This window comes from Oncorhynchus keta, chromosome 6 (assembly GCF_023373465.1).
Source record: "Oncorhynchus keta strain PuntledgeMale-10-30-2019 chromosome 6, Oket_V2, whole genome shotgun sequence".
Taxonomy (NCBI): domain Eukaryota; kingdom Metazoa; phylum Chordata; class Actinopteri; order Salmoniformes; family Salmonidae; genus Oncorhynchus; species Oncorhynchus keta.
The window spans coordinates 17,868,056-17,894,556 of record NC_068426.1 but is presented as its reverse complement, the minus strand read 5'-3'; the positions used below and the strand labels follow the sequence as shown (position 1 = coordinate 17,894,556).

General features: G+C 45.6%; 1 pseudogene; it reads right to left on the bottom strand.

Annotated features, from left to right (window-relative positions):
* The window catches only part of LOC118384837 (sodium/calcium exchanger 3-like), a 69,442-nt pseudogene extending 43,211 nt beyond the window's left edge, over window positions 1–26,231 (bottom strand).
* Window positions 26,232–26,501: the final 270 nt, after the last annotated feature.

Sequence of the window (26,501 nt, the reverse complement as noted above, 5' to 3'; positions counted from 1 at the left end):
ATGGCGAAATAAAGAGAGAGTAATCAAGGTGATGATGAGGTCCAGGTGTGCGTAATGATGGGCAACAGGTGTGCATAATGATGATTGCCAGGACCTGTGGTTAGTAGACCGGCAATGTTGAGTGCCGGAGCCAGGGAGCGGGAGTAGGTGGAGAGCCAGACGTGATCACCAGGATGGAACACGGGAGCTTCACTGCGGTGGCGGTCCGCCTGCTCCTTCTGGAGGCAGATGGCATGCTGGAGCCTCACGGCGGCAGCGTTCCAAACCTCCTCCAGAACCATTCATCCACCGCAGGGGCTTTGGTCTGGCTCGGGGTCCATGGGGCCAGGGCCGGCTGATATCCCAGGACGCACTGGAAGGGAGCCCAGTGGAGGAATGACAAAATTAGTTCTGGGCGTACTCTGCCCAGGGAAGGAAACGGGCCCACTCCCCTTGCCGGGCCTGGCAGTGATGCCTAAGGAACATCCCCAGCCCTGGTAAGTCCTCTCCACCAACTCATTTGACTGAAGTCGGCACCTCGATGTGAGGCTGGCCGTGGCACCCAGCCTCTCCATGAAGGCTCTCCATTCCCGTGATGTGAATTGGGGGCCATGGTCGGAGACGAGTAGGGAGACCAGAGAGAGGGATCAAACAGGAGGATTTGGAGAATCTGTCCACCACAACCATAACAGTGGTGAAACCATCAGAAGGGGGAAGAGCAGTAACGCAATCTATGGACAGATGAGACGAAGGCCGCAGAGGCACGGGAAGGAGAAGGAGTTTCCCTACTGAAGCGTCCCGGGGTGATTTGGTTTGGGCACATATGGAGCAGGAGTTGATGTAGCGGGCGAGATCCTGCACCAAGGTAGGCCTTAAGTACTTTACGGACATGGGTTGAACGGTGCGAGTGAAATGTGGGTGTCTACCGGCAAGGGATGTATGCTCCCAGGTCAACAGCCAATCCCTTACCTCCGTGGGGACGCAGGTGTGCTCCGGAGGGCAGGCAGCAAGCGTGGGTTCCCATCTCCAGAGCCTGGCGGATGTCCACGTCTACATCCAAAAGCACGGGGGCAATGATTTGAGAGGGCTGAATGATGGGCGCACTCAGAACAGGAAAGGGCCCACCTTGCTTGGCACGGATTCAGCCGCCACGCTGTCCATATGTAGGTTCCAATGGTCGGTGAGGATGAGAAATAGGTCCTTGGCGCCCTCCAGCCAGTGTCTCCACTCTTTTTAATGCCAACTTCACCACCAGGAGCTCCCGCTGGCCGACATCATAGTTCCTCTATGCAGGAGAGTAGTATGCACATAGATACAATTTCTGTGGGTTATCTGAGCGTTGGGACAGGACAGCCCCCACACCCACTTATGAGGCATACACCTCCACCACAAAGGGCAGCTTGGGATCTGGGTGTTTCAGCAACGGGGCGGAGGTGAAACACCCCTTCAGTAGGCGGAAGGCCTCAACGGCTGCAAGACTCCACACCAACTTACTGGGACCGCCCTCGAGGAGAGAGTTGAGAGGAGAGGAGATGGAGCTGAAGTTTTTAATGAAGCAGCGGTAGAAGTTGGAAAACCCCAAAACAATGTTGTAGTCCCTTTAAGGAGGTTGGGACTGCCTCGACCTTCCTCTCAACCATCACCACTCCCGAGGTCTGATTCGGTATCCCAAGAAGGAGACAGACACCTGATAGAACTGGCACTCCTCCTCCGCTACCTGGACGTGGGCAATGTAATCCTCCAAGGTGGCCAAGTAGACCAGGATTTTGTCGATATACACGACCACCTGGCACCCAATCATGTTCCGGACACCTCATTCACGAATGCCTGTAACACCGACGGAGAATTAGCTAACCCATAAGGCATTACCAAGTACTCGTAGTGCCCAGACATCCTGCTGAAGGCCGTTATCCATTCATCCCCCTCACGGATGCGGATCAGTTTGTAGGCACTCTGCAAGTGCAGTTTAGTAAAAAAAAAACGGGCCCCGCGGAGATGTTTCGATGGAGGCTGGGAGAGGGTAGAAGTACTTGGTGGTGATGGAATTGAGGCCTCTGTAATCAATGCACGGATGTAGACCTCTGTCCTTCTTGGCCACAAAGAAGAAGACTGCCAATGCAGGGTAGGTGGATGAGCGGGAAAAACTCTGCTGGAGAACCTCCTGGATGTACTCCTCCATGGCCTCGATTTCAGCCACCGACTGAGGGAAGACGTGATTGGGCGGAGGTGCAGAGTCTAAAAGCAGGTCGATAGCACAGTCACAGGGGCGATGAGGAGGGAGACAGGTGGCGCGGCTCTTGGAAAAAACCTCCCAGAGATCCTGGTAAACATCCGGGATGTCTGGCTGGAGGGCAACCACAGGACTCTCAACCGAGTGGAATCACAGGGTAACGGAAAGCAGGTCTTCTGACATCCGGGAGCCCAGGCAGTGATTTGTTATCCTTGACCAAGAGATGGTGGGGTCATGATGTTGGAGCCACGGGAAGCTGAGGATGACTGTGTACGGGTGCTTTGATGATGAGGAAGGTAAAGATTTCTTGGTGCAGAAGTCCCACAGTCAGGGTGAGTGGTGCTGTGATGTGTGTGACTCTGGTCTGGACCTCCTTGCTCAGTCCTCCACGGAATAGGGTGCAGAGTGCCGGGTCATTCCATCTGCTGGAGGCTGCCACGGTCCGGAAGGTGAAGGCGTACTCAGCAGCGGTCTGGGCACCTTGCCGGAGTTGGAGTAGTCACTCTCCTCCGTCTCTGCTCTCTGGTGAATGGTCAAAGACTGCCCTGAACAGAGCCATAAACCTCGCGTAGGAACCTAGCTCCTCCTCTCCTCTCTCCTTGACGGCCGTAGCCCACTCCAACGCCTCTCTGGTCAGCAGGGAAATGACCGTGGAAACCTTGGACCTCTCGGTGATGGGGGCTCCCGTATGATGGGCAAAATAGAGGGAGCACTGGGAAAAGAAGACCCAGCATTAGGATAGAGTCCCGTCATACTTGTCCGTGAGGGACAGTCGGTCATCGCTGACCTGGGCGGTCTGCTGGGTAGGCTGGGGGGCTGGCTCGCTGAGATGACTCATGATAGGAGGCCAACCGCTAGTTGGACGTGAATCCTCTTGGGTGGTGTCGAGGCAGTGGAGGACGTGGAGGACCCCTTCCACAGCCGCACTCGCTGATCGTGGTGTTGGCAGAATAGGTGTCCTTGTTTCCACGACCTTCTGGGAGATGTCTTCCTCTTCAGCTGCTTCCATAATACAGTGCCTTCGGAAAGTATTCAGACACCTTGACTTTTTCCACATTTTGTTACATTACAGCCTTATTCTAAAATGGATGAAACAGCTTTTTTCCCCTCATCAATCTACTCACCATACCCCATAATGACAAAGCAAAAACAGGTTTTTAGACATTTTTGTCATTTATGGCGCAGTGGTTAAGGGCGCTGTACTGCAGCGCCAGCTGTGCCACCAGAGACTCTGGGTTCACGCCCAGGCTCTGTCGTAACCGGCCACGACCGGGAGGTCCGTGGGGTGACGCACAATTGGCCTAGCGTCGTCCGGGTTAGGGAGGGTTTAGCCGGTTGGGATATCCTTGTCTCATCGCGCACCAGCGACTCCTGTGGCGGGCCGGGCGCAGTGCACGCTAACCAAGGTTGCCAGGTGCACAGTGTTTCCTCCGACACATTGGTGCGGCTGGCTTCCGGGTTGGATGCGCGCTGTGTTAAGAAGCAGTGCGGCTTGGTTGGATTGTGTATCGGAGGACGCATTACTTTTAACCTTCGTCTCTCCTGAGCCCGTACGGGAGTTGTAGTGATGAGACACGATAGTAGCTACTAACAATTGGATACCACGAAATTGGGGAGACAAAGGGCTAACATTTTTTTTTAAAGTAAACATTTTTTTTAAAGTTGTAGAAACATCTCAAGGATGATCAATAGAAACAGAATGCACCTGAGTTCAATTTAGAGTTTCATAGGAAAGGGTCTGAATACTTATGTTATTAAGGTTTTTCTGTTTTTGCAAAAATGTCTAAAAACTTGTTTTCCGTTTTCGTTTTGTCATTTCTATTCTGTGTAGATTGCTGAGGATGTCATTTTTATTTGTTTATCAATTTTAGAATAAAGCTGTAACGTAACAAAATGTGGAAAAGTCAAGGAGTCTGAATACTTTCTGAAGGCACTGTAGATTCAATGGTTGTAAAGATGGGGAGAGATCTGTCCATAATAAAGAGATGCTCTGCTTTTTTGACACCACACTCCACAAAGCAAGACCTGCAGGCTCCAGTTTAATATTATCTTGATTATTGTCCAGTCATGCGGTCAAGTGCTGCAAAGAAAGACATAGTTAAGCTGCAGCTGACCCAGAAAAGACCCTCACTTCTTGCTCTTCATTGTAATCAGAGGGCTAATATTAATACTATGCTTGGTCAAGAGTTGAGGAAAGACTGACTGAGTCACTTCCTGTTTTTATAAAAAACAATGTGTTGGAAATTCCAAATTGTTTGCATAGTCAACTTACACACAGCACTGACACACATATCACAGCAGACATGCCACCAGGGGTCTTTTCAGTCCCAGAACAAATTCAAGGAAACGTACAGTACTATACAGAGCCATAAGTGCATGGAACTTCCTTCCACCTTATACAGCACAAGTGAAAAGCAAACCTGGTTTAAAAAAACAAATCAAGCAAAACCTCATGGCACAACGCCTTTCCCCATGTGACCTACATGTTGTGAGTATGTACTGACATGTTTGTGTAACTAATAGATGCACACACACACACACTACATGTTAATGCTTCTAATTGTATGTCTATTGTAAAGTGTTTTGTCTGTAATGTCTTTTTCGTTATGTGTCGGACCCCAGTAAGATTAGCATTTGCATCGGATAATGGGGATCCTATTATATCCAATCAAATCCCCAGCTGAGTCTACAAGTGTCAAGAAGTTCATCGATGCGCCTTCTGTTTCTCACCCTTTAAGCGTTTGCTTCCTGTATTTTCTGTCTCTCCTTTTCCCCCTTTCACACCATACTAAAATATAAAATAATCACTATTATAACAAAAGCCCAAAGAGAATTCCTCAGACAGAATGAGAACCGTGAGCACGTGATTGTTTCCGTTCACTGTTTGGCACAATTTCTGTTAATACAATCCCCACCACCACACACAATGAGATAACAACAGACAAGCAAGATTTTTTACTTCAAATATATAGGATTTTCCTTTATGGAAGTTAAAGAACTGAGATTAAAATGTTCTCTTCCTCATCGGCTATTTTAAAATGGTTCCCTATTGTCTACAACAAGCACATTCTAATAACAGGGGACAAATGAAGAAAGCGATAACACTGCAATGAGAGAGAATATTTTTAAATCCCATTCCTGAGGGGAGTTAGGGGTTGAAGACTTGGCTTTGATGTCGTGGAGGGGGAAGGTATGGTGCAGGGAACTGAAATCACATGTATGGCAGCAGTAATGTGGAGAATTGCATACATGCCTAAACACACACGTTGCTCACACACACCACACACAAAATGAAATCAAAAATCTTCTGTTTTTTTCATACCGGTAGGTACACGTGAGGTATCAAACTGACAGAAAGACACAGAGATGCCAACTCATAAATAAATACTACTGCACCGGGATATTTTTCTCAACACTAATACAATAATTCAAGAAATTACCATTTTAAAACTGCCACGACAGTCACATTACACAATCAAATAGACATAAGGTCCCAATTCTATGATATAAGAGCCATGGTTTGGATTGACCTATAATTGAGTTGATACACATAGTAGAGTACCTAAGGTGTAAGGCATCAAACGTGTGGGGGAAAAAATCATATTTTAAATGTGTCAACAGCATTCCCCTTGAGCTGTAAAAACATGAAGGCTATCCCAGCCCAGCTTCCTGCATATTCAGAGCTGTCATTTTCCCTTTTTCAATATGCTGCACACATGTCCACACACACATTGATATGCACGGCATATGCAACACATTACCATTCAGACCGTCCTAATCCCATACAGGAGCAGAATGAAATTGTTTCATGTTGATCTCTCCTGATGTGAACATGCTTTTGATTTCATCGCCTGCTCCACTAGAAGACTCCACAATTTAAACAAACACAGTCAATCACACATAGAATTGTTGTGCCTCTAAAGAACTAATCTAGACCTTAACCTCTGAGTTTTTCAAAAGTTATCTATTCGGGTGTCACCTATCGGATAGGATTAAAATGAGAATGAATTAGAATGAATAGAACAGGAGTCCCCATTCAAGTCAATGAATTGTCAGTTCTATTCGTGATATTGCCATGTATTTAATCCTATCCAATAAGTGACATCCAAGCAACCAGGCCAATGCAAATGAACTACGCTCTTCTACTAACTCCCTCCTCTTATCTAAGACCATGTTCAATCAACCGGTTATCAGGTTTCCAGGATAATTCATGCATTCTCGCAGCAGGAAAGGACATCATGTTTCTGACCTCACAGGATCACCATTATCAGTTGTTCATGAAGCAAGCCAGTAAGATTGATTCAAATTCACAACTGTTGATGTCCACCATCCAGCACTGCATGTCTTTTGTTGCAGATGAACCACATGTGCTGTCCTGACTCTGGTGAAGTAAGAGTATAAGGTAAAGTCAGGCCACCCTGTAAAAGGCCTTGGAACGTCACCTGGCTGTGAGAGACAGCATCTGGAGTATATGGCATGTGCCAGACAAAAATAACACTACTTCTTTTTACTTTCTTCTTTCAATTGGTGATATTTTCCTAGGGGCAGGCACAGCTACATTCTCCATTCGTCTCCTCTCTATGTCTCAAGTATCAGCTGGCAATCTTGGTACCCCCCTCCCCAACCCCACTTCTCGCTTCAAGTTTTCTGTGCCACTAGTTGTGTTGCCACATAACCCCCATACGTCATATTCTTGGTCTTAAAACTTGCCTTGCCAACTCTTTCGCTGTACTTTGCCAACCTATATCCACACGTCTTACACATTTCCATTCAAGTGTCGTTGACATTCACTCAGTAATAACTGCAATATTACATAGAGATGGAGCCAGTGTGGGCACATGCCCAAATAACTGAGCAAAACCCGATATCACAAAAAAGCATTTACAGGAAGGGAAGTATTGACATTGGGCACTATGCCTTCTCAATATGGCTAAAGCACATTCTCCTTTCAATTATCATTAAGCAAAAACACATGGAATTTCTAACAGCAGAAATAGATTTACTTGTTATCAATGTCATGCACAGCTGGCTGGTATATCCGTTGAGTGACTTTAACGTGTGACTTCTTGTTGACCTTTTGACTCTGTCTGGTGTGTAGCCTGGCATTATGACAGACAGACAGACAGACAGACAGACAGACAGACAGACAGACAGACAGACAGAGGGGTGGAGGGATAGAAAGCAAAAGGGATGGAGGGAGAAAGAGGGAGAACATTTTGATTTGAATATCTAAAAAACCTGTCTGCATCATGAGCATTTTATAATAAAAATGGTATGTCCAATTCAAATCCAGAAATGACTCAATTCAAAATGGAATTCACTCTAAAACATTCATTTACATAGAGGGAGTAGAGGAAAAAAGCAGAGCTTGATATTTAATAGGGCTCCAGACAGATGGAGGTTGTGTGTGTGTGTGTGTGTGTGTGTGTGTGTGTGTGTGTGTGTGTGTGTGTGTGTGTGTGTGTGTGTGTGTGTGTGTGTGTGTGTGTGTGTGTGTGTGTGTGTGTGTGTGTGTGTGTGTGTGCGTGCGTGCGTGCGTGCGTGCGTGCGTGCGTGCGTGCGTGCGTGCGTGCGTGCGTGCGTGCGTGCGTGCGTGCGTGCGTGCGTGCGTGCGTGCGTGCGTGCGTGCGTGCGTGTGTGTGAGAGAGAGAGAGAGACCTGGTTCAAATTCTATTTCAGGTATTTAAATTACTTTTCCAAACATTTAAAAACACATATTTAGATTATTTTATTTGACAAAACAAGCAGTTGAATACTGGAATGTATTTAAACAGTAAGGCATGAGAACCCAAGGATTATTGTGTGATAAATCCTTCCTAAGGGCTGTTTGCCTTGGGCTGGGAACAGGAGGGAGATATCACACGATAATCCCCAGGTATGAGGGCCTTATTGCTTTTATAAAACAGTTGCCAACATATTTATACAACTTTGAATTACATTTTTTCATTAAAACTTTATTTAAACAAGTCAATTTGTGTTTGCATTCTGAAGTTGCTACACAAGCGGCTGGTCATTAGTTATTCTCTCATGTCTGACACGGTCGTTAATTCTAATCATTCTATTCATTCGACATTGCTATGCTAAACAAATCATTGGCACGTAACTAGCTAGCAGAGATTCAATGATGATGAGAGACAAGATCTTCAATAAATAATGGTTCAATAAATATCCAATAGGCAACAACTATTAAGGTTGGCGCAATGTTTCTCAAATGTAAAAGTCAAATTTCAAAGTGTTTTGTTTCTTCTCTGTATTGTTCCAAGATTAAGTTTAGGCATTAACTCCGAATGGTTAAGATAAGGGTCAAGGTTTACGAGAGGCTTAAAACAAACAAATATCAAAAACAGCTGGATTCAATCATGAAACCTTTGGAACCAGCAGATGCAGATGCTTACACCCATATGCCACGCCCGTCCACAACACCTTTGCAAAACCAAAGCCAGGTCATCTGATGCAGCACTCCATCACTCCCCTTCTTGGTAAAATAGCCCTTACACAGCCTGGAGATGTGTTGGGTCATTGTCCTGTTTAAAAACAAATGATAGTCCCACTAAGTGGATGGGATGGCGTATCCCTGCAGAATGCTGTTGTAGCCATGCTGGTTAAGTGTGCTTTGAATTCTAAATAAATCACAGACAGTGTCAACAGCAAAACACCCCCACACCATCACACCTCCATAACACATGCTTTATGGTGGGAAATACACATGCAGAGATCATCCATTCACCCACACCGTGTCTCACAAAGGCATGGCGGTTGGAACCAAAGGTCTCCAATTTGGACTCCAGGCCAAAGGACAGATTTCCACCGGTCTAATGTCTATCGCTCGTGTTTCTTGGCCCGAGCAAGTCTTCTTATTATTGGTGTCCTTTAGTAGTGGTTTCTTTTCCAGCAATTCGACCACAAAGGCCCGATTCACAGTCTCCTCTGAACAGTTGATGTTGATATGTGTCTGTTCCTTTAACTCTGTGAAGCATTTATGAGGCTGGTAACTTTAATGACCTTATCATCTGCAGCAGAGGTAACTCTGGATCTTCCTTTCCTGTGGCGGTCCTCATGAGAGCCAGTTTCATCATAGCGCTTGATGTTTTTTGCGACTGCACTCGACAGAAACTTTCAAAGTACTTGAAATGTTCCATATTGACTGATCTTCATGTCTTAAAGTAATGATAGACTGTCGTTTCTCTTTGCTCATTTGAGCTGCTCTTGCCATAATATGGACTTGGTATTTTACCAAATGGGCTATCTTCTGTATACACCCCTACCTTGTCACAACACAAGTGATTGGCTCAAATGCAATAAGAAGGAAAGACATTCCACAAATGAACTTTTAAGAAGGCACAACTGTTCATTGAAATGCATTCCAGGTGACTACCTCATGAAGCTAGTTGAGAGAATGCCAAGTGTGCAAAGCTGTCATCAAGGCAAAGGGTGACAATTTGAAGAATCTCAAATATAAAATATTGTAACGACCCTGGGTTTATAAGCGCGGATATCGACTCTTCCACTCGAGCATGCTTTTGCGGCAGTCGATAGCACGCTGGACTTCGGGCTCGAAGGTCGAGGGTTCGAGACCTGCTATCTGCTTGTTTCATTACATTGGTGTCAGAAGTGAGATCGGACCTTGCATCCATGACAGTGTGTGTGCTTGGCCAGTGAGCGCATTCCTGTAAGACGTAGAGTCGCAAGCTAGCGCGAGGACACGCTCTTTGAAAGGAGGGAGTAGTGCAACTACTCCTTTTTGGTTACTACATGATTCCATATGAGTTATTTCATAATTTTGATGTTTTCACTATTATTCTACAATGTAGAAAATAGTAAAAATAAAGAAAACCCTTGAATGAGTAGGTGTTCTAAAACTTTTGACCGGTAGTGTAGCTAGCTATCAGAGATGCAATGATGATGAGAGACAAGAACTTCAATAAATAATTATTTAATAAATATCCAATAGGTCTACATAGACCATACTGCGCTGGTTAATGAATTAATGGAATTCTGAGTGTTTAACGGTTTCCATGGTGAATTGTCATTTTCACGTTCATTCTTGGGCTAGCTGGCCCGAGGAACATATCTGCATATTCCTAGACCTAGACAACTAACACCGGAGAGATCGCATTTGTAAAATGATACATTGTTGCACAGGTTATAGAGGTAGACAGGTAGGTGTATAAAACCCCCAACTGTTGCAAACCAAATAGTAGCATGGAAAAATAATGTTTAGATGCTTTATTCCTTCAGGGAGATGATATGTATACATTTCCTGCCTGGGGTGTGGGACAGTGGAAAAATGAGATTACCACGTTATGGTATTTTGCGGGATACCAAACAATCAGCATCCAGGATCCAAACAACCTGTTTTGTAATTGGAAAAACACTTGGAGAGTACAATATTTGAAAATACAAAAATACACTGAGTCGTAAATTTAAATCAGGTATTTGAAAATATTTTTTTTTAAACAAATTTATTTCAAATACTTTTATTTGTACAAATAACCATTCAAGTACTCAAATAGAAGTATATATTTTGGACTTAGTATTTCAAAATACCCAAATACAGAAAAAAAATATTTAAATAAAAAATATTCAAATACACACATATTTCAACCCTTGTCTGGTTGTGTGTGTACGCGTGTGTGTGTGAGTGAGTGAGAGAGAGCAAGAGAGAGAAAGAGAATGTGAGAGAGAATGAATGACATCGAGTGAGAAAGGGTTTGTAAGAGATTGTGGGATTTAACATTCTCTTCACCACGGTGGAGCCCAAAGACATCCAACTTAAATTGTGCTTTTAATTTCCAGGGGGAAAAAATCGATAGCTCTGCCACTTCTCCAGTCTGCTCAATGGTTGGTGTTGATTAGCAAGATTTCATCTAACTTTTGTAGCTGTTTCTAACATGCAGAATCAGGACCATGGACAGCACCTGTAACTATTGCTGCTCTGCTGCTTTACAACACTCTTGGCAGTACATAATAGCATGTTTGAGTGGACACTGTACAGTCAAAGTTTGCCAGATTTGATATGTCAAGCACCCTTATATTTTAAGAGGTAATGATGTGCCGTTCTACATTAAACATATAACAGGTTGGTTCCAATGAATCACTTCAAGATCTTTGGTGGTAATTAGGGGCTGTGTGAACATATAAAAAAAACAATTGCATAAACACTGCAAAATACATGAGATTTTCTCAGTCACTGCGACACACACAGACATGCAACACACACAGACAGAAGTGTCAACAACATTGTTATAATTAACCGAGACCCTGAGACTGTTCATCAGTTTCTGTTGAGAGATTACGACGCCTCTGCAAATTCATTTAGTGCGTCACAAAGCCAAACACCAAACAGGAAACAGACGTTAAATCTGAAATGAACATTCCTACAGGACTAAAGAAAATAGGATCCACAATCATGTTTGTGCATTCATTAGAGTATCACATGATTCACCGGAGACATTTGCCATGTTAAATTGTTATGGTCTAGAGCAGGGGTGTCAAAGTCAAATGGACGGAGGGCCAAATAAAAAATTTAGCTACAAGCCGAGGGCCGGACTGTTCGAATGTTCATTGAAAATTTTTAAATGACGCATATAGTCTAGTGAACCTAATTGAACCTACTGAAAACCTAACAAATATATTCCAATATGATCAGATAAATAAAGCAATATTTTCTTATGGCTCTGTCAGTAATCTTTAATTTTCAACAGACACAAAAGACAAATTTCCTTTATATAAAAATCCCCATAACATGAACATTAAATGAAAGAAACCGGTATTCAAGGCACCATCAGTAGCCTATATTTTCTATTTTAGCAAAAGTGGGCTAAATTTACTTCAAAGAAAAAAACAATAATAGCAATTTTCTATCATCCACTCAACTGAAATATTTTTAAAATATAATTGGATTGAAATACAATAAAATAAAGTGCAAAAATCTATTAATCAAAAACAACACTTTGTTTAAGGAGAAGTAACATGCAGTGAAAACAAATATTAAACTTTAACTTTTAAACTTGAACTGAGTAAAAACTCTAAATATGTGATTGCACAGTAATGTTCACTTGTTTGAGGTTGAGGGTGATACTTGGTGGTGTCCCATCTTTTCCACAAGTTCATCAATGTTCGGGGTAAGGCTCTGAGCTGAGGAAATCCTCAGAATTGAGTGGAGGTGTTCAGCAGTAAGTCGACTTCTGTGTGATGTTTTGTTCAAGTTCATCAAAGAAAACAGTTGTTCACACAGGTATGTGCTGCCAAACATAGACAACGTTTGAGCAGCCTGGATGCGCAGCTGGGGCATTGTGTCGGGGAGGAAACGGGCGAACTCCGCAGCACCCACTGCCGCATATTTTGCCCTCAGTGCATCATTGCATTGGAGGTCAATCAACTCCATTTGGAGGTTTGGTGGTGAGCTTTCCACGTCAACAGCAAATGGGTTACCGAGCAGTTCCAACCTGCTTTTTGTGCTTCAAAGTCAGCAAATCGGCGTCGAAAGTCAGCGGCAAGCATACCTATTTTATCAGCCAACTGTGCGCTCGGGAACGCACTGGTAGAGAGCTTCTCTTTCATGGTCTGGCAGCTGGGAAAGTGGCTCAAATTTTCTTTCCGCATCTGCGTCTCCCACAGAGTCAGTTTGGTTTTAAATGCCTTCACTGTACTGTACATATCAGAGATGACACGATCCCGACCCTGCAGCTGCAAGTTCATTGCATTCAGATGACTCGTAATGTCACACAGAAAAGCCATTTCACACAGAAACATTTCGTCTCGGAGTTGTGTTGTGTCTTTCCCTTTGCTGTCCAAGAACAGACAAATCTCCTCACGAAGCTCGAAACATCTTTGAAGCACCTTTCCCTGGCTTAGCCATCGCACCTCTGTGTGATAAGGCAAATCACCATGCTCCGTTTCTAACTCCGTCAGAAATGCCTTGAACTGGCGGTGATTCAAACCTTTGGCTCTGATAAAGTTAACTGTGCGCGTGATGATGCTCATTACATGCTCCATTTTCAAGGCTTTACCGCACAACGCTTCCTGGTGTATGATACAATGATAAGCTGTCAGCTCACCTGTCGCGTTTTCCTCTTGCATCTTTTCCCGTATCTTCGCCACCAGTCCGCTCCTGTGTCCACACATCGCAGGTGCTCCGTCGGTTGTCAAACCCACGAGTTTTTCCCAAGGCAGCTCCATCTCATTTACACATCTTGACACCTCTTCATACAAATCATGCCCCGTAGTTGTGCCATGCATAGGACGTAAAGCCAAAAACTCCTCTGTCACGCTTAGGCTGGAGTCCACTCCGCGGATGAAAATTGACAACTGGGCAATGTCAGAAATGTCGGTGCTCTCATCCACAGCCAAGGAATATGCAATGAAATCTTTTCCCTTTTTCACAAGCTGCTCTTTTAGATTGATGGACAACTGGTCTACTCTCTCGGCAATGGTGTTTCTGCTCAGACTCACATTTAAAAAGAGTTGCCTTTTTCTGGGCAAACTTCGTCACAAACTTTAATCATGCAGTTTTTGATGAAATCCCCTCCGTAAATGGCCGGGCTGATTTAGCGATCTCTTCTGCCAAAATAAAACTGGCCTTGACAGCAGCCTGGCCTTGTGATTTGGCTTTTTTGAACAGAGCCTGTCGAGATTTGAGGCCTCGTTTTAATTCCTCTGCCTTTTGTAGCCTTTGTTCCATGTCCATATTCTTGTTTTTGTCCGCGTGTTTCGTTTCATAATGTCGTCTCAGATTATACTCTTTCAGTACCGCCACACTTTCTCCACACAGAAGACACACAGGTTTTCCAGCTACCTCCGTGAACAAATACTCCGACTCCCACCTTGTTTGAAACCCCGGTTCTCAGTGTCCACCTTCCGTTTTGCCATTTTTGATGGGTATCTGAAAGTTAATTTTACTGTGATGCTGACAACTGCTGTGCCAATAAATATTGAAATGAAGCAGCCTACTGCTCGGTGCGTCACCGTTGGCATTGTGGGAAATGTAGTATTGGTGCGTGTAAAAGATCTGCGGGCTGCCGGCTTGCTGCGGTCTGCGGGCCGGTTCTAATAATAAATCAAGATCATCCCAGGGGCCGTAAAAAACCTTCTCGCGGGCCGGATGTGGCCCGCGGGCCTTGACTCTGACATATGTGGTCTAGAGCATTGTTTGCAACTCCGGTCCTCAAGTATCCCCAACAGTACTCATTTGTATTGTAACCCTGGACAAGCACACCAGATTCAACTTGTCAACTAATCATCAAACCCTGAATGAGGTATATTCATCCCGGGCTACAACAAAAATGTGTGCTGTTGGGGGTAATCGAGGAAACACTGGTCCAGAGACTGGGGCACAAGTTCTCCTGAGGTAGCCTGATTGGGGTCCATATAGGTCCTGGAAAGCTCAACACAGTAAAGAATGACTTTGGTATTTGATGGTCACAAAGGTCTCTGAGCACACAAAACAAAACACTTAGACCTGTTCCTTTTAGTAATTGTAAGACTGGAAAGACGTTTGGGAGACATTGAACAAAATGTGGCTCAACACCAAATGAGGTTGAAGGTGTAAATCTGACTAAAACACACAAAAAGCCTCTTCCACATAGCATATGTGTTTAGCCCTCTATAACCCGAGGTTCTGGGTGGAGCTGGACCATCCATAAGCATGATTAAAATGTGTGTGTGTGTGTTTTCTTTTGGCTTCCCCATATCCGGAGCATGGATCACAAAATAAACATTTTCTTGAATTTAGCCGACGACAAGAAACAGATTCATATTATCTATCCACAACATGAACTTAAACTGTAGGTGATTTAATCAGCAGTAGCAGAGGAGAAACATAAAACTTTTGTGATCAAGTCAGCAATAGCATACCACCTTGCATCCGACTGCTGCCTTGCCTCTGAACTGTATCCCACCTCTGGCTTGCCTCTGAACTGCATCCCACCTCTGGCTTGCCTCTGAACTGTATCCCACCTCTGCCTTGCCTCTGAACTGTATCCCACCTCTGGCTTGCCTCTGAACTGTATCCCACCTCTGCCTTGCCTCTGAACTGTATCCCACCTCTGCCTTGCCTCTGAACTGTATCCCACCTCTGCCTTGCCTCTGAACTGTATCCCACCTCTGCCTTGCCTCTGAACTGTATCCCACCTCTGCCTTGCCTCTGAACTGTATCCCACCTCTGGCTTGCCTCTGAACTGTATCCCACCTCTGGCTTGCCTCTGAACTGTATCCCACCTCTGCCTTGCCTCTGAACTGCATCCCACCTCTGCCTTGCCTCTGAACTGTATCCCACCTCTGCCTTGCCTCTGAACTGTATCCCACCTCTGGCTTTCCTCTGAACTGCATCCCACCTCTGCCTTGCCTCTGAACTGTATCCCACCTCTGGCTTGCCTCTGAACTGTATCCCACCTCTGCCTTGCCTCTGAACTGCATCCCACCTCTGGCTTGCCTCTGAACTGTATCCCACCTCTGCCTTGCCTCTGAACTGTATCCCACCTCTGGCTTGCCTCTGAACTGCATCCCACCTCTGCCTTGCCTCTGAACTGTATCCCACCTCTGCCTTGCCTCTGAACTGCATCCCACCTCTGCCTTGCCTCTGAACTGCATCCCACCTCTGCCTTGCCTCTGAACTGCATCCCACCTCTGCCTTGCCTCTGAACTGCATCCCACCTCTGCCTTGCCTCTGAACTGCATCCCACCTCTGCCTTGCCTCTGAACTGTATCCCACCTCTGCCTTGCCTCTGAACTGTATCCCACCTCTGCCTTGCCTCTGAACTGTATCCCACCTCTGCCTTGCCTCTGAACTGTATCCCACCGCTGGCTTGCCTCTGAACTGCATCCCACCTCTGCCTTGCCTCTGAACTGCATCCCACCTCTGCCTTGCCTCTGAACTGCATCCCACCTCTGGCTTGCCTCTGAACTGTATCCCACCTCTGGCTTGCCTCTGAACTGCATCCCACCTCTGGCTTGCCTCTGAACTGCATCCCACCTCTGGCTTGCCTCTGAACTGTATCCCACCTCTGGCTTTCCTCTGAACTGCATCCCACCTCTGCCTTGCCTCTGAACTGTATCCCACCTCTGCCTTGCCTCTGAACTGCATCCCACCTCTGCCTTGCCTCTGAACTGAACTTCTGACTGCATCCCACCTCTGCCTTGCCTCTGAACTGCATCCCACCTCTGGCTTGCCTCTGAACTGCATCCCACCTCTGCCTTGCCTCTGAACTGTATCCCACCTCTGCCTTGCCTCTGAACTGTATCCCACCTCTGCCTTGCCTCTGAACTGTATCCCACCTCTGCCTTGCCTCTGAACTGTATCCCACCTCTGCCTTGCCTCTGAACTGTATCCCACCGCTGGCTTGCCTCTGAACTGCATCCCACCTCTGCCTTGCCTCTGAACTGCATCCCACCTCTGCCTTGCCTCTGAACTGCATCCCACCTCTGCCTTGCCTCTGAACTGTATCCCACCTCTGGCTTGCCTCTGAACTGTATCCCACCTCTGGCTTGCCTCTGAACTGCATCCCACCTCTGGCTTGCCTCTGAACTGTATCCCACCTCTGGCTTGCCTCTGAACTGTATCCCACCTCTGGCTTGCCTCTGAACTGTATCCCACCTCTGGCTTGCCTCTGAACTGTATCCCACCTCTGCCTTGCCTCTGAACTGTATCCCACCTCTGCCTTGCCTCTGAACTGTATCCCACCTCTGCCTTGCCTCTGAACTGTATCCCACCTCTGCCTTGCCTCTGAACTGTATCCCACCTCTGCCTTGCCTCTGAACTGTATCCCACCTCTGCCTTGCCTCTGAACTGTATCCCACCTCTGCCTTGCCTCTGAACTGTATCCCACCTCTGCCTTGCCTCTGAACTGCATCCCACCTCTGCCTTGCCTCTGAACTGTATCCCACCTCTGGCTTGCCTCTGAACTGCATCCCACCTCTGCCTTGCCTCTGAACTGCATCCCACCTCTGCCTTGCCTCTGAACTGCATCCCACCTCTGGCTTGCCTCTGAACTGTATCCCACCTCTGCCTTGCCTCTGAACTGTATCCCACCTCTGCCTTGCCTCTGAACTGTATCCCACCTCTGCCTTGCCTCTGAACTGTATCCCACCTCTGCCTTGCCTCTGAACTGTATCCCACCTCTGCCTTGCCTCTGAACTGTATCCCACCTCTGGCTTGCCTCTGAACTGTATCCCACCTCTGGCTTGCCTCTGAACTGTATCCCACCTCTGCCTTGCCTCTGAACTGTATCCCACCGCTGGCTTGCCTCTGAACTGTATCCCACCTCTGCCTTGCCTCTGAACTGCATCCCACCTCTGCCTTGCCTCTGAACTGCATCCCACCTCTGCCTTGCCTCTGAACTGTATCCCACCTCTAGCTTGCCTCTGAACTGCATCCCACCTCTGGCTTGCCTCTGAACTGCATCCCACCTCTGGCTTGCCTCTGAACTGTATCCCACCTCTGGCTTGCCTCTGAACTGCATCCCACCTCTGCCTTGCCTCTGAACTGTATCCCACCTCTGCCTTGCCTCTGAACTGCATCCCACCTCTGCCTTGCCTCTGAACTGTATCCCACCTCTGGCTTGCCTCTGAACTGTATCCCACCTCTGGCTTGCCTCTGAACTGCATCCCACCTCTGCCTTGCCTCTGAACTGTATCCCACCTCTGCCTTGCCTCTGAACTGTATCCCACCTCTGCCTTGCCTCTGAACTGTATCCCACCTCTGCCTTGCCTCTGAACTGTATCCCACCTCTGCCTTGCCTCTGAACTGTATCCCACCGCTGGCTTGCCTCTGAACTGCATCCCACCTCTGCCTTGCCTCTGAACTGCATCCCACCTCTGCCTTGCCTCTGAACTGCATCCCACCTCTGGCTTGCCTCTGAACTGTATCCCACCTCTGGCTTGCCTCTGAACTGCATCCCACCTCTGGCTTGCCTCTGAACTGCATCCCACCTCTGGCTTGCCTCTGAACTGCATCCCACCTCTGGCTTGCCTCTGAACTGTATCCCACCTCTGCCTTGCCTCTGAACTGTATCCCACCTCTGCCTTGCCTCTGAACTGTATCCCACCTCTGCCTTGCCTCTGAACTGTATCCCACCTCTGGCTTGCCTCTGAACTGTATCCCACCTCTGCCTTGCCTCTGAACTGTATCCCACCTCTGCCTTGCCTCTGAACTGTATCCCACCTCTGCCTTGCCTCTGAACTGCATCCCACCTCTGCCTTGCCTCTGAACTGTATCCCACCTCTGGCTTGCCTCTGAACTGCATCCCACCTCTGCCTTGCCTCTGAACTGCATCCCACCTCTGCCTTGCCTCTGAACTGCATCCCACCTCTGGCTTGCCTCTGAACTGCATCCCACCTCTGCCTTGCCTCTGAACTGTATCCCACCTCTGCCTTGCCTCTGAACTGTATCCCACCTCTGCCTTGCCTCTGAACTGTATCCCACCTCTGCCTTGCCTCTGAACTGTATCCCACCTCTGCCTTGCCTCTGAACTGTATCCCACCTCTGGCTTGCCTCTGAACTGTATCCCACCTCTGCCTTGCCTCTGAACTGTATCCCACCGCTGGCTTGCCTCTGAACTGTATCCCACCTCTGCCTTGCCTCTGAACTGCATCCCACCTCTGCCTTGCCTCTGAACTGCATCCCACCTCTGCCTTGCCTCTGAACTGTATCCCACCTCTAGCTTGCCTCTGAACTGCATCCCACCTCTGGCTTGCCTCTGAACTGCATCCCACCTCTGGCTTGCCTCTGAACTGCATCCCACCTCTGGCTTGCCTCTGAACTGTATCCCACCTCTGGCTTGCCTCTGAACTGCATCCCACCTCTGGCTTGCCTCTGAACTGCATCCCACCTCTGGCTTGCCTCTGAACTGTATCCCACCTCTGGCTTGCCTCTGAACTGTATCCCACCTCTGGCTTGCCTCTGAACTGCATCCCACTCATACCATCATGTGTACCGAATCATCCCCAGCTTCCAATTGGCTCATTCATCCCTGTAACTACTCCTCAGGCCACTGTTGTAAATGAGAATGTGTTCTCAGTCAACTTCCCTGTTAAAATAAATACAAATAAATGACACAGGCATAGACACCACTGACCTAAGTAACTGAGAATACAAGACATGCCCTAACACACCGACACATATTCAAATGTCAGAGGAACTATATCCACTGTTTTCACTAACTCCACATGCAGGATAATTGTCACAATATTTATGTTTTTTTTAAATGTGCTAAACAGATCTGTTTTTGACCCAACGTGATTTTTTCAATGCAGATATTTCATAAGTACAAACTCATGTAACTCTCTCTGAGAGGCATCCCTCAACCCTGGCAGTACTATTTCCCAGTCGAACCAGGAAATTATCTGTGGTCGTGACTTTGTGAACTGAGAAAAACAGAGAATCTACTACTCACTACCATTTAGATTGCAGGATTGCAGATGAAGAAAAAGCATTGGCGGAACAGGCATGGAGTGAAAGTTCATGCCTCTGACTAAACCTCATCTCACAAAAAGATAAGAATGGAACTAGAGCTGATCCAGCTCAATGGGGATGTTTGGCATGGACAAAATGCCTCAAAGTGAGAAAATAACCCTACTGTACATGCAAAAACAGACATTGATACCTGTATCTTAAGAGAATAAACTATTTTAAATCTGATATAAAATAGGAATAATAAAATATAATAAAATAGGAATAATGAAATGAAGGTGTGTCCAAATGAAGATTGGACACACCTACTCATTCAAGGGTTTGTCTTTATTTGTACTATTTTCTGTATTGTAGAATATCAACACTACGAAATAACACACATGGAATCATGTAGTAACCAAAAAGGTGTGAAACAAAACAAAATATATTTTACATTTGATATTCTTCAAAGTCGCCACCCTTTGCCTTGATGACAGCTTTGCACATGCTTGGCATTCTCTCAACCAGCTTGATTAGGTAGTTACCTGGAATACATTTCAATCAACAGGTGTGTCTTGTTAAAAGTTCATTTGTGGAATTTCATTCCTTCTTAATGTGTTTGAGTCAATCAGTTGTATTGTGACAAGGTAGGGGTTGTATACAGAATATGGCAAGAACAGTTCAAAGAAGCAAAGAGAAACGACCTCATTAGAGGTCACAAGAGAAACGACCTCAACCATCATTACTTTAAGACATGAAGGTCAGTCAATCCAGAAAATGTCAAGAACTTTGAGCGTTTCTTCAAGTGCAGTCGCAAAAACCATCAAGCGCTATGGTGAAACTGGCTCTTATAAGGATCGCCACAAACATGGAAGACCCAGAGTTACCTCTGCTACAGAGGATAAGTTAGAGTTACCAATCTCAGAAATTGCAGCTCAAATAAATGCTTCACAGAGTTCAAGTAACAGACACATCAACATCAACTGTTCAGAGGAGACTGCGTGACTCAGGCCTTCGTGGTCGAATTGCTGCAAAGAACCCACTACAAAAAGACACCAATAAGAAGAAGAGACTTGCTCGGGCCAAGAAACACGAGCAATGGACATTAGACCGGTGAAAATCTGTCCTTTGGTCTGATGAGTCCAAATTGGAGATTTTTGGTTCCAACTGCTGTGTCTTTGTGAGATGCAAAGTAGGTGAATGGATGATCTCTGCATGTGTGGTTCCCACCATAGTGTCACGCCCTGACCTTAGAGAGACATTTTATTTCTCTATTTGGTTAGGTCAGGGTGTGATTAGGGTGGGCATTCTGTGTTTCCTATTTCTTTGTTTTTGGCCGAGTGTGGTTCCCAATCAGAGGCAGCAGTCTATCGTTGTCTCCGATTGGGAATCATATTTAGGTAGCCTTTTTCCCACCTGTGTTTTGTGGGTAGTTATTTTCTGTTAAGTATCTGTATACTTTCGTTTTGTTACTTTGTTCGAGTGTTTTCTTTGATCAATAAAATCAGGAACACTTTCCACACTGCGCTTTGGTCCACTCCTTCCGACGACGAGCGTTACACATAGAGCATGGAGGAGAAGGTGTGATGGTGTGGGGGTGCTTTGCTGGTGACACTGTCTGTGATTAATTTAGAATTCAAAGGACACTTAACCAGCATGGCAACTACATCATTCTGCAACGATAATGCGATCCCATCTGGTTTCCGTTTAGTGGGACTATTATTTGTTTTTCAACAGGACAATGAACATATCCCAGTCCGTGTGATCAAAACAATCTTGAAGCGTGGATTCTGATTGGTCAGACCAGTATTGAATGGTTCTAGTCACTGGTACATCCTGTTTGAGTTTCTGCCTATAACACGTTATATAAGACGGTAGGAGCATCGTGGTCGGGTTTGCCAAAGGGAGGGCCTTGTATGCATCGCAGAAGTTAGAGTAGCAGTGATCGAGTGTATTACTCCCGCGAGTACTGTAATCAATATGCTGATAGAATTCAGGTAGCCTTGTTCTCAATTTGCTTTGATAAAATCCCCAGCTACAATAAATTCAGCCTCAGGATATAAACTCAGCAAAAAAAGAAACATCCTCTCAATGTCAACTGCATTTATTTTCAGCAAACTTAATATGTGTAAATATTTGTATGAACATAACAAGATTCAACAACAGACATAAACTGAACAAGTTCCACAGACATGTGACTAACAGAAATTGAATAATTGGTCCCTGAACAAAGAGGGGGGGTGGTCAAAATCAAAAGTAACAGTCAGTATCTGGTGTGGCCACCAGCTGCATTAAGTACTGCAGTGCATCTCCTCCTCATGGACTGCATCAGATTTGCCAGTTCTTGCTGTGAGATGTTACCCCACTCTTCCACCAAGGCACCTGCAAGTTCCCGCGACTTTCTGGGGGGAATGGCCCTAGTCCTTACCCTCCAATCCAACAGGTCCCAGACGTGCTCAATGGGATTGAGATCCGGGCTCTTCGTTGGCCATGGCAGAACACTGACATTCCTGTCTTGCAGGAAATCACGCACAGAACGAGCAGTATGGCTGGTGGCATTGTCATGCTGGAGAGTCATGTCAGGATGAACCTGCAGAAAGGGTACCACATGAGGGAGGAGGATGTCGTCCCTGTAACGCACAGCGTTGAGATTGCCTGCAATGACAACAAGCTCAGTCCGATGATGCTGTGAAACACCGCTCCAGACCATGACGGACCCTCCACCTCCAAATCGATCCCGCTCCAGAGTACAGGCCTCGGTGCAACGCTCATTCCTTTGACGATAAACGCGAATCCAACAATCACCCCTGGTGAGACAAAACCGTGACTGGTCAGTGAAGAGCACTTTTTGTCAGTCCTGTCTGGTCCAGCGACGGTGGATTTGTGCCCATAGTCGACGTTGTTACCGGTGATGTCTGATGAGGACCTGCCTTACAACAGGCCTACAAGCCCTCAGCCCAGCCTCTCTTAGCATATTACGGACAGTCTGAGCACTGATGGAAGGATTATGCGTTCCTGGTGTAACTCGGGCAGTTGTTGTTGCTATCCTGTACCTGTCCCGCAGGTGTGATGTTCGGATGTACCAATCCTGTGCAGGTGTTGTTACATGTGGTCTGCAACTGCGAGGATGATCAGCTGTCCGTCCTGTCTCCCTGTAGCGCTGTCTTAGGTGTCTCACAGTACGGACATTGCAATTTATTTCCCTGGCCACATCTGCAGTCCTCATGCCTCTTTGCAGCATGCCTAAGGCACGTTCACGCAGATGAGCAGGGATCCTGGGCATCTTTCTTTTGGTGCTTTTCAGCGTCAGTAGAAAGGCCTCTTTAGTGTCCTAAGTTTTCATAACTGTGACCTTAATTGCCTACCGTCTGTAAGAATTCTCTTGGGAGGTAATATGGCCGGCATTTGATGTCGGGTGATCAGAAGGACTTAACTTTCCTGTATGTTGTTATGATTACACCATGAGTCGTTAATCATAAAGCATACACCCCCGCCCTTCCTCTTTCCAGAGAGGTGTTTATCTCTGTCAGTGCAATGCATGGAGAACCCGGTGGCTGAACCGATTCCGACAACATATCCAGAGAGAGCCATGTTTCCGTGAAACATAGAATGTTACAATCTCTGATGTCTCTCTGGAAGGCAACTCTTGCTCGATTTTCATCTACAAGAGACTGGACATTAGCGAGTAGTATACTCGGGAGCTGTGGGCGATGTGCACGTCTAAGAAACCTGACCAGGAGGCCGCTCTGTCTACCCCTTCTGCGGTGCCGTTGTTTTGGGTCAGCTTCTGGGATTAGATCCATTGTCCTGGGTGGTGGTCCAAACAGAGGATCCTCTTTGGGAAAGTCGTATTCCTGGTCGTAATGTTGGTAAGTTGACGTCACTCTTATATCCAATAGTTCTTTCCAGCTGTATGTAATAAGACTTAAGATTTCCTGGGATAACAATGTAAGAAATAATACATAAAAAAACAAAATCCTGCATTGTTTCTATTGACTCGAAGTGAGGCGACCATCTCTGTCGGCGCCATTGTTTAGAAGGTTAGATTAGTATGGATGTGTTCACTGAGTTGCTGTCTGCAATTATTCTCTTTCACACCAGGCATCTAGGATGGGTAGATAATAGATCACATCAAAACACAACAGATCGTATTTACCACACGTAACCCTTTAAAATGAGACCATAAATAGTCAAAATGCAAAAATAGAAATGGCTACATAACAAAGAAAGCTCCAAACATCTTTCTCTCAGAATTAAAATACATTCTTCAATCATCATTTCCAGTGCCAAGCCCCACAAGAAGGGATAGCAGTGGAACTGGATTCCCGTAACAGGTGGTAATAAAAATAGAACCACTAACTCAACATCAGAATTGATCTCATCCACAGGATTATGTATATGGTCTAAACATCTCAGGTCTCCTGTCGTTTTCAAGACAACTCGGCACCTCTGAAATTTCCGACTTGGAAACTAGTTGTAGAAAAATGTACGCCGAGTTTCCCACTTGGAAAATATCAGAATCAACCAATAGGAAGCTCTGTGCAACAAAAAAAAAACTTCAGTTTTCCGAGTTGTCTTGAAAGCACCATCCATCCTCCATTATTTTTTCATTCTCCATAATACAGTATCACTAGGGAACCTACATCGAGTATGAGGCAAAACATACACACTAATACATTGCACTAATGAAAACCACAAATACAGTGCACATGCACATGTTTCCTCATGGGATTATTAACAGCAACTCACATTGTTGTCATTTAAATGTGTATTTCCTCCTGCTTTTCGTGTCTGAAGCTGGGCACCCTTACAAAATAGGCATGGTCTAAATAGTTCTTCCCTGTGCAAGGCTTAATCAAATAAATACAAATAAAATACATTTTCTCTGGGCAAAGACACACTACTTTGGATGGGCCACTTGCAGTGACAGTGTTGTTGCGGTACAATAACACTCAGGTCTCAGGTATATCCTAATCTCAATGTCTTACGCAAACCATGTTCATATAGTCACATCTTAATAAGACAGGTCTGTTGGTACTGTAAACCTTATATCATTACCATGAGAACACCATCATAAAGACAATTTAGAACATTAGACTTACACACAGGTTGACATTAAACAGGTGTGTTATCGATGGCATCAGCAACTGAACACAACACTGTTGTTATATACCACAAACATTAACATTAAGTAAACATGTCGCTAGAACCACTATAGGCTCAGGATATAATCAGTCAGTGGGTGAGGTCATGACTATTTAGTTATTTGGCAACATTACTTTTTCCATGGTTTTGACAAAACCATAATATGTACAACTTTCTCAGTAGACAGAATAGTATTATCACTCACCTGAGTGCTGCTGTCAGCAGTGAGCAAGAAACTGGTGGTCTTAACAGATCATCACCCTTCGCTCTTGAGAATGGCAGGCAGGTTTTCTTCCTAAATGGATCTGGTGCAAGACCAGACAATTCCATCAATTCTAAGAACTTATTTGATAGAGATACACAAAATGCCACTACTTACCATTCATAACGGAGTACACACAAATACCCTATATAAAGTTGACTGTCGTTCTCCAAATCAACTCTTGAAGTATAATTGATTGATTTATCAAAGGTATTGCACCATTTACACAACCCAACTGACCTCCTCCCAATGAGACAAATATTATTGGTTAGCTTATTTGTTAAACATCCTCGATCATTAGAGTCGTAGCTTATTTGCAGAATGAATATTGTCAAGGCATAAAGTAATGATTCATCCATATCCATAATACTCACTTGCTGCCCAATAGCATCTGCCTCCTATCCTTCTTCGACTCCTTCTCCGTATACAATGTGTCACGGCAAAATACTGTAGCCTGTCACTTCCAAAGAACACTATCAATGGTGCTCCGTAGGCTACGCTGATGCGCTGGATTTTGGATACGTCGCTCTCCTTTCCTAGGCGTTTTTCGGGAATAGGCTTCACAGGCAGGTTTCGTTGCTAACTTGGAATTAATAGATAGGCTATGATCGGTCCTTGTTATTTAATTCGTACTAAATGTCTTGTATTCAGAATATCAGTTTTGATTTTTCTAAAAATCTAAATTGGTATTAGTAGCCTATCTGTGAACAAGGCAATGAGAGGTTGTTGAAGCGGAATTAATTAGTCTAATTATTGACACAGTGCTGGATCGTTTAAGGATCCTCGCTCCTCTTTGATCGGCCATTTACTCTCCAGAAGAACCCAATGCTGTTTGTCTACACTAAATTAACCGAAGAACAAACCGCTTTGGCAGAATGTTTCGCAATCAACCAAAAATCTGTTTGAAAATGCTGTTTCTCAGAGCCTATTCGAAGAGGCGGGAATGAGTGACGAAGATGTACTAAAAAGACGCAAACCCAACACTCACTTCAGCATCAGTAGAGCATGAAAGCGATGCAAATGGGGAAGAAAGTGATGGATAGGCAGGCATAAGGATATATGCAAATGCAGTCCTGTCTTATTTCGTCTATCTGTTGACAGGTTTTGGCACAAGGTAGAAAACAATGCGCGAGAAGGAACAGCAGCTTCTAGCAGCTTGGACTGCAGGGCAAGGGGAGGGGACGTTTAGAACATCTATACAGAACAAAAATATAAACGCCACATGCAATCATTTCAACTCAGTTACTGAGTTACGGTTCATAAGGAACTCAGTGAATTGAAATAAATTCATTAGGCCCTAAACTGAGTATTCACATGGGTAGGGGCGCAGCAATGGGAGGGCATAGGCCCACCCACTTGGGAGCCAGGCTCACCCACTGGGAAGCCAGATCAGCTAATCAGGATGAGTTTTTCCACACAAAAGGGCATTATTACAGACACAAATATTGCTCAGTTTCACCCGCCATCCTGGTGGCTGGTCTCAGACAATCCTGCAGGTG